Source organism: Scyliorhinus torazame, chromosome 18 (assembly GCF_047496885.1).
Source record: "Scyliorhinus torazame isolate Kashiwa2021f chromosome 18, sScyTor2.1, whole genome shotgun sequence".
NCBI classification, from domain to species: Eukaryota; Metazoa; Chordata; class Chondrichthyes; order Carcharhiniformes; family Scyliorhinidae; genus Scyliorhinus; species Scyliorhinus torazame.
In genome coordinates, this window is record NC_092724.1 from 41,483,050 (window position 1) to 41,502,329 (window position 19,280).

The 19,280-nt window shown below is 47.0% G+C and overlaps 1 protein-coding gene across 1 annotated transcript in view; it reads left to right on the plus strand.

Moving 5' to 3' along the window:
* Window positions 1–19,280, plus strand: part of rpl36 (ribosomal protein L36) — a 65,648-nt gene that overhangs the window by 36,069 nt on the left and 10,299 nt on the right. The gene's annotated exons all lie outside the window — the stretch shown is intronic.

Sequence of the window (19,280 nt, forward strand, 5' to 3'; positions counted from 1 at the left end):
GTACCGTCCTTTCCTCACCTGTCGCCCCAGGAAGCAGTGGCTGCAGGATAAGGTGGTGTCAAGAACAGGGATAGGGATAGGGAAAGGTAAAGTGTCTGAAATTTACAAGGAGTTGATGGATTGGGAGGGAGCCCCGATAGGGGTGGATGGATTGGGAGGGAGCCCCGATAGGGGTAGTGAAGCGCATGTGGGAGGAAGAGTTGGGTAGGGAGTTGGGAGTCTGGGCTGTGGGAGGAGGCTCTGAGGAAGGTGAATGCATCCTTGTGCGCTAGGCTTAGCCTTATTCAATTTCAAATGGTCCACAGGGCGCACATGATGGTGGCCAGAATGAGCAAGTTTTTTTTGAAGGGGTGGAGGATAGGTGTGGGCGTCGTGCGGGCGGGCACACTAAACATGTCCATATGTTTTGGGTTGTCCGAAGCATGGGTGATTCTGGCAGGGGTTTGCCGACGTTATGTCGGAGGTCCTGAAGGTGAAGGTGGTCCCGAGTCCAGAAGTGGCGATCTTTGGAGTGTCAGAAGACCTGAGAGTCCAGGGGCGAGAGAGGCTGATGTTTTGGCCTTAACCTCCCTGGTAGCCCAGAGACGGATATTATTAGAATGGAGGGCCGCAAGGGGGGGTGGGGCCTGGCAAGGTTTCTCAGGCTAGACAAGATCAAGTTCACCTTGAGAGGGTCAGTGCAGGGGTTTGCCAGGAGATGGCAGCCATTCATCGACTTCTTTGAGAATAGTTAAGATGTCAGCAATGGGAGGGTGGGGGGATAAAATCCAGAGGTTGGGGAGGGGGTTGGGCGGGATGGTGGGTGTTAGGTATTTAGTTGAGTTGGTTATTTGCAGCCCTGTTGGCTCGTTTTGCTTTGTGATGGTGTTTGATGTGTAAATATATAAATGCCTCCATAAAATATATATATATTTTTAAAAATCTTTTTTCTTATTTTCAAACCCCATCTCCTCATTTTATCCTAAATTTGCATTATTCTTTAAACTTATACATCACTAGGGCGGCATGGTGGTGCAGCCTTGAATCAAAACATCCTGAGGCCTTGTTCATTGTAGCTGGGGACTTCAATTAGGCCAAGCTCAAGAGCGTACTACCAAGTTACCACCAACACGTCACCTGTTCCACCAGAGGCCCAAACATCCTGGACCACTGCTACACAGATATCAAACAGGCCTACCGCTCTATCGCCCACCCACACTTTGGCAAATCTGATCACAAGGCTGTGCTCCTGCTCTATAAACAAAAACTGAAGCGGGAGAATCCGTCAAAGAAAGTCGTGCATTGTTGGTCTGAGGAATCGGATGATCTCCTACGGGACTGCTTAGAGTCGTGGACTGGTCAGTATTTAAAAACTCTGCGACCAGCCTGAACGAGTACGCCACTACAGTAACTGACTTCATTCGTAAGTGTGTAGAAGACTGTGTGCCAAAGAAGCAAATCCGTGTGTTTCCCAACCGGAAACCCTGGATGAACAGGGATATCCACTGCTTGCTGAAGTCTAGGTCTGAGGCGTTCAAGTCAGGTGACCCTGGCCACAAGAAAGCCAGATATGATCTAAAGAAATCCATCAAAGATGCCAAAAGACAGTAGCGGACCAAGCTCGAGTCCCAGGCTAGCCACACGGATCCCTATCATCTATGGCAAGGTCTGCAAGACATGACTGGCTACAAGATGAAGACATGTAAAATCGTCGGCTCCAACGCATCCCTCCCTGATGAGCTCAACGTATTCTATACCCGCTTTGAGCAAGAGGTCAACGAGAGCGTGCCCTCCACCCCAGAAGCCGCGGATGATTTTGTATCTGAGATCACCATTGCAGACATCAGAACAGCCTTCTCAAAGGTCAACCCATGGAAAGCCACTGGCTCGGTTGGGGTACCCGGACGAGCACTCGGTCTTGCGCGGATCAGCTGGCGGGGGTATTCGCAGACATCTTCAACCTCTCTTTACAACAATCTGAGGTCCCTATCTGCTTCAAGAAGACGACCATCATCCCTCTACCAAAAAAAGTCAAGCAGTGTGCCTTAATGACTATCATCCAGTGGCTCTGGCATCCATCATCATCAAGTGCTTCGAAAGGTTAGTCATGGCACAAATCAACTCCAGCCTCCCGGATTGCCTTGATCCACTACAGTTCGCCTACCGCTGCAAAAGGTCCACAGCAGACGCCATCTCCATGGCCCTGCACTCTACCTTGGAACACCTAGATAACAAAGACACCTATGCCAGACTCCTATTTATCGACTACAGCTCAGCCTTCAACACCTTCATTCCTACGAAACTCATCTACAAACTCCGTGACCATGGCCTCGGCTCCTCCCTCTGCAACTGGATCCTGAACTTTCTAACCCACAGGCCACAATCAGTAAAGATAGGCAACAACACCTCCTCCACGATCATCCTCAACACCGGTGCCCCACAAGGCTGTGTCCTCAGCCCCCTACTATACTCCTTATACACCTATGACTGTGTGGCCAAATTCCCCTCCAACTCTATTTTCAAATTTGCTGATGACACCACCGTAGTGGGTCGGATTTCAAACAATGACGAGACAGAGTACAGGAATGAGATAGAGAATCTGGTGAACTGGTGCAACGACAATAATCTCTCCCTCAATGTCAACAAAACAAAGGAGTTTGTCATTGACTTCAGGAAGCGTAGTGGAGTTCATGCCCCTGTCTACATCAATGGGAACAAAGTAGAAAGGTTCGAGAGCTTCAAGTTTTTAGGTGTACAGATCACCAACAGCCTGTCCTGGTCCCCCCATACCAACATTACAGTTAAGAAAGCCCACCAATGACTCTACTTTCTCAGAAGACAAAGGAAATTTGGCATGTCAGCTATGACCCTCACCAACTTCTACAGATGCACCATAGAAAGCATTCTTTCTGGTTGTATCACAGCTTGGTATGGAGCCTGCTCTTCCCAAGACCGCAAGAAACTACAAAAGGTTGTGAATGTAGCCCAGTCCATCACGCAAACCAGTCTCCCATCCATTGACTCTATCTATAATTCCCGCTGCCTCAGAAAGGCAGCCAGCATAATTAAGGACCCCATGCACCCCGGACATACTCTCTTCCACCTTCTTCCGTCAGGAAAAAGATACCAAAGTTTGAGGTCACGTACCAACCGACTCAATGAAATGAAATGAAAATCACTTATTGTCACAAGTAGGCTTCAAATGAAGTTACTGTAAAAAGCCCCTAGTCGCCGCATTCCGGCGCCTGTTTGGGGAGGTTGGTACGGGAATTGAACCGTGCTGCTGGCCTGCCTTGGTCTGCTTTAAAAGCCAGCGATTTAGCCCACTGAGCTAAACCAGCCCCTGAATAATCGCTTATTGTCACGAGTAGGCTTCAATGAAGTTACTGTGAAAAGCCCCTAGTCGGCACATTCCGGCGCCTGTTCGGGGAGGCTGGTACGGGAATTGAACTTGCGCTGCTGGCATTGTTCTGTATTACAAGCCAGCGATTTAGTCCACTGTGCCAAACCATCTCCTTACAGATGCTACCAGACCTTCTGGATTTTCCCAACATTCGGGTTGTTTCAGATTTCACATTCCAGCATCCGCAGTATTTTGCATAACTTAAAAATTCCCAAGGAGTTTCCCAGAAGAGACAGAAGTAATTAAAAATAATTAAGTTGGAGAAACTTTTTGAGAGACATATACAAGATGTTGGGTTCAGATAAGGTAGGCAAAAAAGAAAAGTTCTTTAGTTGATGACACAAGAACTGTGAGAAAATGTATGGTTTTAGGCAAGTGATGTAGGGTGGATGTCAGTGGCACAGCAAGTGGCAATGATCTGAAATTTGTTGCCTATAGAAGGGTGAGGAAAGACAGACCGTAAATGATTTCTAAAATAAATTGGATGAGCATTTGAGGCGAATAAACTTGCAGGGGTGCGGGATCCAGCAGATTGGATTTTGCTCTATAGAAAGCCAGCATGGACTTGATGGACCAAATGATTTTTTTTAATGCCATAATGATACCATGACTTTATGAAATTAAAAAACAAATAAACATTGGTGAGTGGTGTATAAGAATTTTTTTGAGTACCCAATTATTTTTTTCACAATTCAGGGGCAATTTAATGATAACCACTGCACCACTGTCCAGCACTAAGAGCAGATAGAGTTAACGTTTTGAGTCTGTTTGGCTCTTCATCTGAACTGAAAGAGGGAAAATCTATTAGATACTATCCTGTAGCAGGAAGAGATTGCAAAAAAAGTGTAACAAACTTAAGAACAAGAGAACAATAGATGACCAGGGGAGCAGGAAGGAATATTTTTGCATTGAGACAAAATGTATGGGCTATAAAAAAGGGTTACTTACAATGGAGGAGCGAGGTCTAAGGTTGTTGAACTCAATGTTGAGCTCTGAGAGCTGTAAGATGCATAATGCTATGATGAGATGCTGCATTTGAGGTAAAAAATACTTGCAGGTTTGAGCAAATGGATTGGATTTTGCTCTATAGAAATCCAGCATAGACATGATGGGCTGAATGTTCTTTTATGCTGTAATAATTCTATCACAGAGTCACGGCACAGAAAAGGCCATTCAATCCATCAAGTCTGCACCATTTCTATTACTTCATGACTTCATGAAAGTAAAAAAACTAAATATTGCAATCCTCCAGCTTACGCTGGCTTCACTAGAGAATTGCAACAGGCCAAGAGCTGAGAGGTGGGCATGACAGCAAGATGCTGAGTTAATATGGCTGGCGACAGGAAGGTCAGGGTCGATGACTTCCAGTGGCGGCATTGGCGGCCATGCTGTGAGCACACGGCAGCTCCTGCTTGAAGGCGTAGAAAGAGCTCTTTTTTTCCCCGAATTTGGGTGCAACTTCGACAGTATAGTGAAGATCGGAGGAGAAGTTCCCCCGGGACTGGTATATTGGCTGGTTACCAGGGCAGCACGGTGGCGCAGTGGGTTAGCACTGCTGCCTCACAGCGCCGAGGACGCAGGTTCAATCCCGGCTCTGGGTCACTTTCCATGTGGAGTTGGCACATTCTCCCTGTGTTTGCATAGGTTTCGCTCCCACACCCCAAAGATGTGCAGGGTAGGTGGATTGGCCACATTAAATTACCCCATAATTGGAAAAAATGAATTGGGTACTCTAAATTTAATTTTTTTTTTAAATGTTTGCTGGTTACCGAACTCGGCAGAAGAAGGTGAAAGACCTGGCCATGGAGTTGGAAGAGACATGTGGCACAGCAGCCAGTGGAAGGATGGCAGAGGGGGAAGGGCTAGTATAATTGGAAAGCCTGAGATGGAACAGTTGATGGCTTTCATCAAGGAAGAGTTCCATCAGCAGAGGAAGGAAATGCAGGCGGATCATTCGAAGGCCATCAAAGGGGCTGTGCTCCCCCTAAGGGCTCGATGGAGAGAGCGGAGAAATGTTTGGAGGAGCAGGGGTTGCATATCCGAGAGATTGAGAGATGACGTCAGACCACAGCGATCGGGTGGTGGCATTGGAGACAGAGGTGGGGCTCTTAGGAGACCTTTACAAGACATTGAGAGCAAAGGTGGAGGAGCGAGAAAATAGATCAAGAAGGCAGAATTTGCGGATAGTGGACCTGCCTGAAGGTGTGAGTGCCACGAGACACGTTTTGAGGATGCTGACGGAGCTGGTGGCGGAGGGGGTGTTGGATAAGGCCCCTAAAGTGGACAGAGTACACACGTCTCTGAGGCAGAAGCCAAGAGCTGAGGAGCAGCTCTTGGTGATCGTGAGGCTCCATAAATTTGTGGAGAAAGAAGACTCTGCAGTGGGCCAGGGAGAAGCACCACTGTGAATGGGAGGGGAACAAGGTCCGAATATACCAGGACATAGGAGCTGAGCTGGCAAAACGGTGCACGGGGTTCAACAAAGCCATGGCTGTGTTATATCAATGGCAGATCAGGTTTGGGGTGCTCTACCCGGCAGGGGGGGGTGGCGGCAAGGAAAGGTTGGACAAGAAACCTGGTCGGGGCGGAGAAAGGAGCCATCTTGGATGGGACAGGTATGGGGTGAAATTAACGGGGGTAGAGCCAAAAGGAGAGGATGGCGAATGGTAGAGGCTAATGGAGGTGCAAGTCCCCGGTAAGGCTGAACATGCAAGGACCCATGCACGTGGAACATGCAAGGGCCCAGTAGACCGGTCAAAAGATCTCAGGTCTTTGCGCACCTTAGGAGCTTGAAAGCGGAGGTGGTCTTTCTGCAGGAGACGCACCTCCGCATGAAGGACCAGGTTAAGCTAAGAAAAGGGTGGGTGGGTCAGGTTTTCCACTCGGGGTTTGATTCAAAGTCGCGAGGAGTGGCAATTTTGATGAGTAAGACAACGGGGTTTGTGAGCGCGACGGAAGTGAGGGACCCAGGTTGGAGATATGTGATTGTGAGCAGGATATTAAAAGGGATGCCGGTGGTGTTGGTGAATGTGTATACACCGAATTGGGATGATGTAGGTTTTATGAGGGGGTTGCTGACAGCAATCCTGGACTTTGCCACGTTATCAGCGTTACCGGGAGGTTACATCTCCATGGAATGGTTGTTGCAGGTGCCGGGGTTTAGATATTTCAGTCAGCTCAGGGAAGGTGGTAAAAGAGGGGGATGGGTGCCATTGTTAGTCAAGGACAGTATTACAGTGGCAGAAATGACGTTTGATGAGGACTCGTCTACTGAGGTAGTATGGGCTGAGGTTAGAAACAGGAAAGGAGAGGTCACCCTGTTAGGGGTTTTCTATAGGCCTCTGAAAAGTTCCAGAGATGTAGAGGAAAGGATTGCAAAGATGATTCTGGATAGGAGCGAAAGCAACAGGGTAGGTGTTATGGGGGACTTTAACTTTCCAAATATTGACTGGAAACGCTATAGTTCGAGTACTTTAGATGGGTCCGTTTTTGTCCAATGTGTGCAGGAGGGTTTCCTGACACAGTATGTGGATAGGCCACCAAGAGGCGAGGCCATATTGGATTTGGTACAGTGTAATGAACCAGGACAGGTGTCAGATTTGGAGGTAGGTGAGCACTTTGGTGATCGTGACCACAATTTGATTACGTTTACTTTAGTGATGGAAAGGGATAGGTATATACCGCAGGGCAAGAGTTATATCTGGGGGAAAGGCAATTATGATGCGATGAGGCAAGACATAGGATGCATCGGGTGGAGAGGAAAACTGCAGGGGATGGGCACAATGGTAATGTGGAGCTTGTTCAAGGAACAGCTACTGCGTGTCCTTGATAAGTATGTACCTGTCAGGCAGGGAGGAGGTGGTCGAGCAAGAGAACCGTGGTTTACTAATGCAGTCGAAACACTTGTCAAGAGGAAGAAGGAGGCTTATGTAAAGATGAGACATGAAGGTTCAGTTAGGGCACTCAAGAGTTACAAGTTAGCTAGGAAGGACCTAAAGAGAGAGCTAAGAAGAGCCAGGAGGGGACATGAGAAGTCTTTGGCAGGTAGGATCAAGGATAACCCTAAAGCTTTCTATAGATATGTCAGGAATAAAAGAATGACTAGGGTAAGAGTAGGGCCAGTCAAGGACAGTAGTGGGAAGTTGTGCTTGGAGTCAGGAGATAGGAGAGGTGCTAAATGAATATTTTTCGTCAGTATTCACAGAGGAAAAAGACAATGTTGTCGAGGAGAATACTGAGATTCAGGCTATTAGACTAGAAGGGCTTGAGGTTCATAATGAGGAGGTATTAGCAATTCTGGAAAGTGTGAAAATAGATAAGTCCCCTGGGCCGGATGGGATTTATCCTAGGATTCTCTGGGAAGCTAGGGAGGAGATTGCTGAGCCTTTGGCTTTGATCTTTAAGTCATCTTTTTCTGCAGGAATAGTGCCAGAAGACTGGAGGACAGCAAATGTTGTCCCTTTCTTCAAGAAGGGGAGTAGAGACAACCCCGCTAATTATAGACCAGTGAGCCTTACTTCTGTTGTGGGCAAAATCTTGGAAAAGTTTATAAGAGATAGGATGTATAATCATCTGGAAAGAAATAATTTGATTAGAGATAGTCAACAAGGTTTTGTGAAGGGTAGGTCGTGCCTCACAAACCTTATTGAGTTCTTTGAGAAGGTGACCAAACAGGTGGATGAGGGTAAAGCAGTTGATGTGGTGTATATGGATTTCAGTAAAGCGTTTGATAAGGTTCCCCATGGTAGGCTACTGCAGAAAATACGGAGGCATGGGATTCAGGGTCATTTAGCAGTTTGGATCAGAAATTGGCTAGCTGGAAGAAGACAAAGGGTGGTGGTTGATGGGAAATGTTCAGACTGGAGTCCAGTTACTAGTGGTGTACCACAAGGATTGTTTTGGGGCCACTGCTGTTTGTCATTTTTATAAATGACCTGGAGGAGCGTGTAGAAGGATGGGTGAGTTAATTTGCAGATGACATAAGAACTAGGAACAGGAGTAGGCCATCTGGCCCCTCAAGCCTGCTCCGCCATTCAATGAGATCATGGCTGATCTTTGTGGACTCAGCTCCACTCTCCGGCCCGTACACCATATCCCCGAATCCCTTTATTTTTTAGAAAGGTATCTATCTTTTTCTTAAAAACGTTTAAAGAAGGAGCCTCAACTGCTTCACTGGGCAAGGAATTCTAGAGATTCACAACCCTTTGGGTGAAGAAGTTCCTCCTAAACTCGGTCCTAAATCTACTTCCCCTTATTTTGAGGCTATGCCCCCTAGTTCTACTTTCCCCGACCAGTGGAAACAACCTGCCCGCATCTATCCTATCTATTCCCTTCATAATTTTATATGTTTCAATAAGATCCCCCCGCATCCTTCTAAACTCCAATGAGTACAGTCCCAGTCTACTCAACCTCTCGTCATAATCTAATCCCCTCAACTCTGGGATCAACCGAGTGAATCTCCTCTGCACTCCCTCCAGTGCCAATATGTCCTTTCTCAGGTAAAGAGACCAAAACTGAACACAATACTCCAGATGCGGCCTCACCAACACCCTATACAATTGCAGCATAACCTCACTAGTCTTGAACTCCATCCCTCTAGCAATGAAAGACAAAATTTGATTAGCCTTCTTAATCACCTGTTGCACCTGCACACCAACTTTTTGCGACTCGTGCACCAGCACACCCAGGTCCCTCTGCACAGCAGCATGTTTTAGCATCTTACCGCTTAAATAATAATCCATTCTGCTGTTATTCCTCCCAAAATGGATAGCCTCACACTTGGCAACATTGAATTCCATCTGCCAGACCCTAGCCCATTCACCGAACCTATCCAAATCCTTCTGCAGACTTCCGGTATCCTCTGCACTTTTTGCTTTACCACTCATCTTAGTGTCGTCTGCAAACTTTGCCACATTGCACTTGGTCCCCAACTCCAAATCATCTATGTAAATTGTGAACAACTGCGGGCCCAACACTGATCCTTGAGGGACCCCACTAGTTACAGGTTGCCAGCCAGAGAAACACCCATTTATCCCCACTCTCTGCTTTCTGTTAGTTAACCAATCCTCTACCCATGCTACCACATTATCCTCAATGCCATGCATCTTTAGTTTATGCAGCACCCTTTTGTGTGGCACCTTGTCAAAAGCTTTCTGGAAATCCAGATATACCACATCCATTGGCTCCCCGTTATCTACTGCACTGGTAACGTCCTCAGAAAATTCTACCAAATTAGTCAGACACGACCTACCCTTTGTGAACCCATGCTGCATCTGCCCAATGAGACAATTTCCCTCCAGGTGCCCCGCTATTTCCTCCTTAATGATAGATTCCAGCATTTTCCCTACAACCGAAGTTAAGCTTACCGGCCTATAATTACCCGCTTTCTGCCGACCTCCTTTTTTAAACAGTGGTGTCACGTTTGCTACTTTCCAATCCTCTGGGACCACCCCAGAGTCTAGTGAATTTTGATAAATTATCACTAGTGCATTTACAATTTCCCTAGCCATCTCTTTTAACACTCTGGGATGCATCCCATCAGGGCCAGGAGACTTGTCTACCTTTAGCCCCATTAGCTTGCCCAATACTGCCTCCTTAGTGATTACAATCATTTCAAGGTCCTCACCTATCATATCTTTATTTCCATCAGTCACTGGCATGTTATTTGTGTCTTCCACTGTGAAGACTGACCCAAAAAACCTGTTCAGCTCCTCAGCCATTTCCCCGTCTCCTATTATTAAATCTCCCTTCTCATCTTCCAAAGGACCAATATTTACCTTAGCCACTCTTTTTTTGTCTTATATATTTGTAGAAGCTTTTACTATCTGCTTTTATATTCCGAGCAAGTTTACTTTCATAGTCTTCCTTACTCTTCTTTATAGCTTTTTTAGTAGCTTTCTGTTGTCCCCTAAAGACTTCCCAGTCCTCTAGTCTCCCACTAATGTTTGCCACTTTGTATGTTTTTTCCTTCAATTTGATACTCTCCCTCACCTCCTTAGATATCCACGGTCGATTTTTCCCCTTTCTACCATCTTTCTTTTTTGTCGGTATGGACCTTTCCTGAACACTGTGAAAGATCGCTCGGAAGGTTCTCCACTGTTCCTCCACTGCTTCACCATGAAGTCTTTGCTCCCAGTCTACATCCATTTGTAATCGCCTTTGTTTAAGCACAAAACACTAGTGTTTGATTTTACCTTGTCATCCTCCAACTGTATTTTAAATTCAACCATATTGTGGTCGCTCCTTCCAAGAGGATCCCGAACTATGAGATCATTAATCAATCCTGCCTCATTACACAGGACCAGATCTAGGACCGCTTGTTCCCTTGTAGGTTCCATTACTGTTCCAGGAAATTATCCCGGACACATTCAATAAACTCCTCCTCAAGGCTGCCTTTACCAACCTGGTTAAACCAATCGACATGCAGATTAAAATCTCCCATGATAACCGCTGTACCATTTCTACATGCATCCGTTATTTATTTGCTTATTGCCTGCCCTACCATCCTGTTACTATTTGGTGGCCTATAGACTACTCCTATCAGTGACCTTTTCGCCTTACTATTCCTGATTTCCACCCAAATTGATTCAACCTTGTCCTCCATAGCACCAATATCCCTTACTATTGCCCGGATGCCATCCTTAAACAACAAAGCTACACCACCGCCCTTACCGTCCGTTCTATCCTTTCGTATAGTCTGATACCCTTGGATATTTAACTCCCAGTCGTGACCATCTTTTAACCATGTTTCAGTAATGGCCACTAAATCATAGTCATTCACGATGATTTGCGCCATCAACTCATTCACCTTATTCCGTATACTACGAGCATTCAGGTAAAGTACACTTATGCTGTTTTTTATGTCTTTGTTCTGAATCCTAACACCTTGATCAGTAACTTTACGCAAATTATTTTTCCTCTTACCCTTTCTCCTAATTTTCCTTGTCTTTGAACCCATATATCTACATAATAACCTGTCACGTAACCTGCTGCCTTGCTCTCTATTAACCATTATACTGTCCATAGCTTTACCCTTCCCTTCCCCCCAACTTGTTAGTTTAAAGTCCTTGCGACCAACCTATTTATCCTATTCGCGAGAACACTGGTCCCAGAATGGTTCAGGTAAAGACCGTCCCAACGGTACAGGTCCCTCCTGCCCCAGTACTGATGCCAATGCTCCGTGAAATGGAATCCCTCTTTCCCGCACCACTCCTTTAGCCACGTGTTAACTTCCCTAATTTTCTCAACCCTATGCCAAATGGCACGTGGCTCGGGTAGTAATCCAGAGATTATAACCCTGGAGGACCTGTTCTTTAATTTAGTCCCTAGTGTTTGATAATCCCCAAACAGGTCCTCTTTCCTAGTCTTACCTATGTTGTTAGTCCCAATGTGGACCACAATAACTGGATCCTCCCCCTCCCTCTCCAAAATCTTTTCAAGCCGATCAGAGATGTCCCTCACCCTGGCACCGGGCAGGCAACATACCATGCGGGACTCACGATCTGGCTTACAAAGGATGCCATCAATCCCCCTAATTATAGAATCCCCTACAACTACCACTTGTCTTTTTGCTCCCCCCTCTTGAATGGCTTCCTGTACCACGGTGCAGTGGTCAGTCAACGCATCCTTCCTACAGCCCTCTTCCTCATCCACACAGGGAGCAAGTACCTCATACCTGTTGGACAAGGTCAAGGGCTGAGGCTCCTCAACTCCTAAACTCAGGATCCCCCTACCTGCCTCCCTTGCAGTCACACCACTCTGTCCCTGACCACTGACCGAATTAACAGTACTTATTCTACCGGGTGTGACTGCCTCCTGAAACAAAGCGTCCAGGTAATTTTCCCCCTCCCTGATGTGCCGCAGTGTGTGCAGCTCGGTCTCCAGCTCATCAATTCTGAGCCGAAGGTCCTCGAGCAACCAACACTTGCTGCAGATGTGGTCACTGACGGTCTCAATGGGATCCACCAGTTCCATCATCATACAGCAACAGCACATCACCTGTCCAGCCATATTCAACTAGTTAATTAATTTAAATAATTTTGTTTAATAGAACCTCAAGGATAAACCCGAACACCAACAAAAACACAGTCCTCTCTCGCCACTCACCCGAACTCAGTCACTCACCTAAACTCAGATGCACTCTGTTCCAATCAGCACTCACCTAAACTCAGATGCACTCTGTTCTAATCAGCACTCACCTAAACTCAGATGCACTCTGTTCCAATCAGCACTCCCCTAAACTCATATGCACTCTGTTCCAATCAGCACTCACCTAAACTCAGATGCACTCTGTTCCAATCAGCACTCACCTAAACTCAGATGCACTCTGTTCCAATCAGCACTCACCTAAACTCAGATGCACTCTGTTCCAATCAGCACTCACCTAAACTCAGATGCACTCTGTTCCAATCAGCATTCACCTAAACTCAGATGCACTCTGTTCCAATCAGCACTCACCTAAACTCAGATGCACTCTGTTCCAATCAGCACTCCGTGTCTAAAGGCACTCCTGCCACACCTTTTGTACTCTGCCTGATTTCCAATGAGCCAATAGGCCCGCTCCAGGAACTGAAGTCGCCAACTGCCACTCGACCTATAAACTAAGCACTTTTAAATATGCACTCACCTCTCCCAGCAACCCTGCAGCCTGTGGCCTGCTCCAGGAACTGAAGTCTCTTTTAAATATGCACTCACCTCTCCCAGCAACCCTGCAGCCTGTGGCCTGCTCCAGAAACTGAAGTCTCTTTTAAATATGCACTCACCTCTCCCAGCAACCCTGCAGCCTGTGGCCTGCTCCAGGTTCTGAAGTCTCTTTTAAATATGCACTCACCTCTCCCAGCAACCCTGCAGCCTGTGGCCTGCTCCAGGAACTGAAGTCTCTTAAATATGACACTAAAGTCGGTGGAGTTGTGGACAGTGCGGAAGGATGTTACAAGTTACAGAGGGACATAGATAACCTGCAGCGCTGGGCTGAGAGGTGGCAAATGGAGTTTAATGCAGAAAGTGTGAGGTGATTCATTTTGGAAGGAATAACAGGAAGACAGAGTACTGGGCTAATGGTAAGATTCTTGGCAGTGTGGATGAGCAGAGAGATCTCGGTGTCCATTTACATAGATCCCTGAAAGTTGCCACCCAGGTTGAGAGGGTTGTTAAGAAGGCGTACGGTGTGTTAGCTTTTATTGGTAGAGGGATTGAGTTTTGGAGCCATGAGGTCATGTTGCAGCTGTACAAAGCTCTGGTGCGGCCGCATTTGGAGTATTGCGTGCAATTCTGGTCACCGCATTATAGGAAGAATACGGAAGCATTGGAAAGGGTGCAGAGGAGATTTACCAGAATGTTGCCTGGTATGGAGGGAAGATCTTATGAGGAAAGGCTTTTTCGTTAGAGAGCAGAAGGTTAAGAGGTGACTTAATTGAGGCATACAAGATGATCAGAGGATTGGATAGGGTGGACAGTGAGATGGTGACGTCGAGCACGAGGGGACATAGCTTTAAATTGAGGGGAGATAGATATAAGACAGATGTCAGAGGTAGGTTCTTTACTCAGAGAGTAGTAAGGGCATGGAATGCCCTGCCTGCAACAGTAGTGGACTCGCCAACACTAAGGGCATTCAAATGGTCATTGGATGGACGATAAGGGAATAGTGTAGATGGGCTTTAGAGTGGTTTCACAGGTCGGCGCAACATCGAGGGCCGAAGGGCCTGTACTGCGCTGCAATGTTCCATGTTATATTACCATGGTGGATCCGTGGCGCTTCAAGAACCCAGGCGGAAGGGAGTATTCCTTTTTTTTCACATGTGTACAGGGTATATTTCAGAATTGACTTTTTTGTGGTGAGCAGGGAGATTTTGGTCGGGGTGGAGGGGGCAGAGTGCGCGAGGATACTAATCTCGGACCATGCGCCCCATTGACTGGAGATTTGGCTTAGATCGGGATGGAAGCAGAGGGTGGAGGCTCGGTTCAGGGTTGTTGGTAGATAGAGGGTTTTGTGACAAAGTGCGGGCTGTGATTAAAGATTATGTAGACTTGAACCAAAATGGAGATGAGCCGGCGGACACTTTTCGGAAGCGCAAAAAGCGGTGGTCCGAGAGGAGATTATCTCGTTCAAGGCTCATGCAGATAGGAAAAGGAGGGAGGAAATGAACGGCTAATGAATGAGATAGTAGAGGTAGATAGGGAGTACTCTATACCCACCATGGAGGAATTGATGAGGAGGAAAAAATTACAGGGGCAATTTGATCGGCTGACAATGGGGATTGCGGTAGGACAGCTACATAGAGCAAGAGGGGTGCAGTACGAATACGGAGAGAAGGTGAGTCGAATGTTAGCGCATCAGCTGCGGAGGCAGGCCGCATCCTAGAAATATTGAAGATACGGACTGGGGCTGGGGATGTGGTGTCCGAGCCGGGGAAGATAAATGAGGCGTTTAGGAATTATTATAAGGAGCTGTACAGAGCGGCCCTGGGGGATGAAGAGGGGAACATGGGACGGTTCTTAGACGAACTGGAGTTCCCACAGTTGGAGGAAGAGAAGAGACGGGCGCTAGAGGAGCTCCTGGAGCTGAGGGAGAAATTGGACAGTATAAGGGGTTGAGGAAGGCCCCGGGGCGCTACCCGGCAGAATTTTATAAGGAGTTTGCGACGAACCTGACACCACTTCTCTTGGCGTTTAATGAGGTGTTGGAGAAGGGGGAGCTGTCGGAGACGATGACACAGGCAACGATCACGTTAATACCAAAAATGGGGAAGGACCCGTTGGAATGTGGGTCATATAGGTCCATATCGCTGTTAAATACAGTCATGAAAGTGCTGGCGGGAAGGATAGAAGGTTGTGCCCCGGGGGTGGTTGCAGAGGACCAAACAGGTTTCGTACAGGGCAGGGAACTTTCTGGTAATATAAGGAGGCTGTTAAATGTGATCATAACCCTGCCGAGAGAGTGATGGATGCAGAGAAGGCATTCAACCGGGTGGAGTAGCAATACCTGTTTGAGGTCCTGGGAAGGTTTGAGTTTGGGCCAAAGTGTGTGGCATTGTTGTGCCTGTTATATGTGGCACTGAGGGCGAGTGTGCGGACCAGTGACATGGTTCACAGAACTTTGAACTGCACTGGGGAACAAAGCAGGGTGCCCGCTGTCGTCGCTGCTGTCTGCATTGGCTATAGAGCCTCTGGAAATGGTTCTTCGGGGGTCGGCAGAGTGGCAAGTGATTAGGAGGGGACGAAGGGGGCATTGATTATCGCTCTATGCTGACAACCTACTAATGTATGTTTCAGACCCGCTGGAAAGCACGGAGAGAACCATGGGTCTGTTGCGAGGTTTGGGGCGTTCTCGGGATATAAGTTAAACTTAGAGAAAAGCGAAGTGTTCCCAGTGAATGAGGGGCAATTTAGCGTGGCCAATCCACTTATCCTGCACATCTTTGGGTTGTGGGGGTTGTAGCCATCTGGGATGGCCACGTCCCGATTACAAAATGGACACTTTGCAAAGAATGCAGGGAAAATGGACAAGAAAGCAAGCAGGTGTAAGGTCTGTCTGTTGATTAGAGCTGTAGCTCTCAGACAAGACCGATACTGCAGAACCATTTCCATATTAATGAGCCATCTCCGGGGACAAAAAGGTAACATTTAGGTAAACAATGCCAAGACAGACACTCCGGCGCCAGAGGAGATTAAAACAAAGCAGACCAACGGCCACCTAGGACACGCCCAGCAATCAGGACACTCAACCCTCTATTGGAGGAACATCGATAGGAACGATTGGGAAATGGCCCAATTAATTGGGGTCAAGTTCAAGGCCCACCCAAAAGCGCAAGAAGCCCCTTTTGGGTATAAAAAGGATTCCCCAAGAGAGAATTGCTCTCTTGGCCTTGGCTCTCAGCGAGGAGAGACCTGCCAAAGCTGCTCCAGACCAAGTAAGTTCCAAGTTGTAAACACGCTACGGGATAGACGCTTAGATGCTATCCTGTAACAGCTCAACCCAGCAGCCTCAGAACCGAGCAACGGCCATTGTTCCTCTGACTGAGTGGGCACCCAAAGCTAAGTATAGGCTTTTAGCAGTAGTGACAGTTTAGTCTGTGGAGTTTTATGCAAGAGTATATTTGACTGTGTGTAAATAAATGAGCATTGATTTTGAACTTACTAACTGGTGTATTGAGTCTTTAATCAGTATTTGGTTTTGAACCTTGTGGCGATGTCGAAAGATCATAGAATTTACAGTGCAGAAGGAGGTTATTCGGTCTGCACCGGCTCTTGGAAAGAGCACTCTACCCAAAGTCTACCCAAAATACCTGGCAACTCTTGAGCAAATGTAATTAAACAAAGCCAAATTAAGAGAGAACACAATTAGCAACAGGGTGAACTCCACACAAACGCGGGGAGAATGTGCAAACAGGACAGTGACCCAGAGCCTAGGACCTCGGCGCCGTGAGGCAGTAGTGCTAACCACTGCGCCACCATGCTGCCCCCCCGGGGGGGATAGATGGCATGTATAGATGAATTGAAGGAGAGGGTAGAGCTCCCGAGGTGAAGTGAGTTTAGGTACCTGCAGGCAAGGGACTTCGTGCTGAAGATTTGGAAAGAGTTCCCCAGGTTGCGGAGGTACACCCTGCTGGAGCGACTGTTGCTTCCGGAAGTGGAAGGGGTGGGCAGGATCGCAGACGTATACAGGTGACTGGGATAACAGGGAGGTGAGCGGGTGGTGAAGATTAAGGAGATGTGGGAAGGGGAACTGGGAGGGGAGATAAACTGGGGATAATGGAGTGAGACACTATGATGGGCAAATGCGATCACCTTGTGCGCAAGGATGATACAGTTCAAGGTCGTACACAGGGTACATATGACGTGGGCAAGAATGAGTGAGTTCTTTCAGGGGGTGGCAGACGAGTGTGAGAAGTGTGGGCGGGGACCAGCGAATCACGCCCATATGATCTGGGGCTACAAAAGGTCAGAGAGATTCTGGGCAGGAGTGTTTGTGATGTTAGCAAGGATAGTGGGGGAGGATATTGACTCTTTGGCAATATTTGGGATATCGGAGAAGCCAGAGATGTTAGAGGGGAGGAAGGCCGATATTGTGGCCTTCGCCTCTCTGAGTGCACGGCGACTAATTTTATTGGACTGGCGGTCAGCAACACCACTGGGGGCAGTGGCCTGGCTGAGTGACTTACATGACTTTCTTGGCTGGAAAAGATCAAATACGAGTTAAGGGGTTCAGTGGAGGCAAGGTGGGAGATGTTTGTGACCACGTTTGAGGAGTTGTTCATCGGGCGGGTACGAAAAAGGGGAAAAATTTGTACAAACTGTAGTTGTGTGGAAGTTTGTTTCCCCGAATTGTTTATATGTTGTAACTTTTCATATACGTTTGAAATAAAATAATTTTACAAAAAGGTCGGGGTCATGCTTGCGGACTGACCCAAGGTGTTCTGCAAAGCAGTCACCCAGTTGCGTTTAGTCTCCCAATGTAGAGACCACATTGGGAGTAGCGAATACAATAAACCAAATTGAAGGAGATGCAAGTGAAACGCTGCTTAATCTGAAATGGGTGTGCAGGAAATGGAACCCAGTTGAGTGCTCCATCAATCACAGTGGGAGGGAAACTTCAATTAAGGAACAATGCAAACATGTCAGAAACGCCATTTGTGACAGTGGAATCATTGGTTCAGAGGTGGAAAATCTGGGAGAGTCCTTGCAGAAAGCAGTGCGTGAGGAGCTGTAGTTGAGGTAGCTGTGGGAGTCAGTGGGCGTGTAATGAATATTGGTGGTTTTTCTATCATTGTAGTGGTGACAGAGGTCAAGGAAGGGAAGAATCGGAGATGGACCATATTGTGGTAAACCACTTACTGTATTATATATATTGTGGTAAACTACTGTTACTGTATTGTATATATTGTGGTAAGCCATTGTTACTATATTGTATATATTGTTTGTTGTCTCTGCTGGCTCCGCCTGTGGCTCCTCCCCTCAGGCTCTGTATAAAGGTGGCCGACCTCTGGCCCTGCCCCAGTTCGGGATCAGTTGCCGGCAGGTTCTCGTTTAGCTGATTAAAGCCACAGTTTTGTTCCACAACTCGTCTTTGTAATAATTGATGGCACATCACATATGAAAGTGAGAAGGGTGGAAATTGGAAGCAAAATCGATTACTTTTTTCCAGGTCCAGACAAGAATATGAAGCAGCACCGATAGTCATCAGTATAACAGAAAAAAGAGGCAGCACGGCGGCAGAGTGGTTAGCACTACTGCCTCACGACGCCGAGGTTCCAGGTTCGATCCCGGCTCTGGGTCACTGTCCGTGTGGAGTTTGCACATTCTCCCAGTGTCTGCGTGGGTTTCGCTCCACAACCCTAAGATGTGCAGGGTAGGTGGATTGGCCTCGCTAAATTGTTCCTTAATTGGAAAAAATGAATTGCGCACTCTAAAATTTAAAAATATATAACAGAAAAGAGTTGCAGGAGTGGGCCTGAAAAGGACTATTGGATTAAGAAGACAACCCGCTCCCGGACACGCAGGTCTCAACACCAGTGCCCAGACCAGAGCCGGGACTGAGGCATTCATGGAATATGACAGAACAAGGGATGTTCCACATAACCAACAAAAAGACAGGCATAAATAACTGGGGCCCATGGCTACACCTTTTATCTGCAAGAAGTGAGACAACCTAAAGGAGTAATTATTGAATGACAGAACAAGTAGAAGTGGACGAGAATTGTTCAGGCCTCCACTCCAGGAAGGACAGCCCTCAGATGCTCCTATTGACTCTATTAAGTTAGTTGTTTAAGGTATATTTAATTTAAAAAACGTACAGATTTTTGTTTACTCAGTATAATAGTTTGATTTTGAACCAATTTAAAGTACGGGTTATTTCCTACACTGGGCATACAGAAACCCTGAATATCTTTGTAAAGTTAAA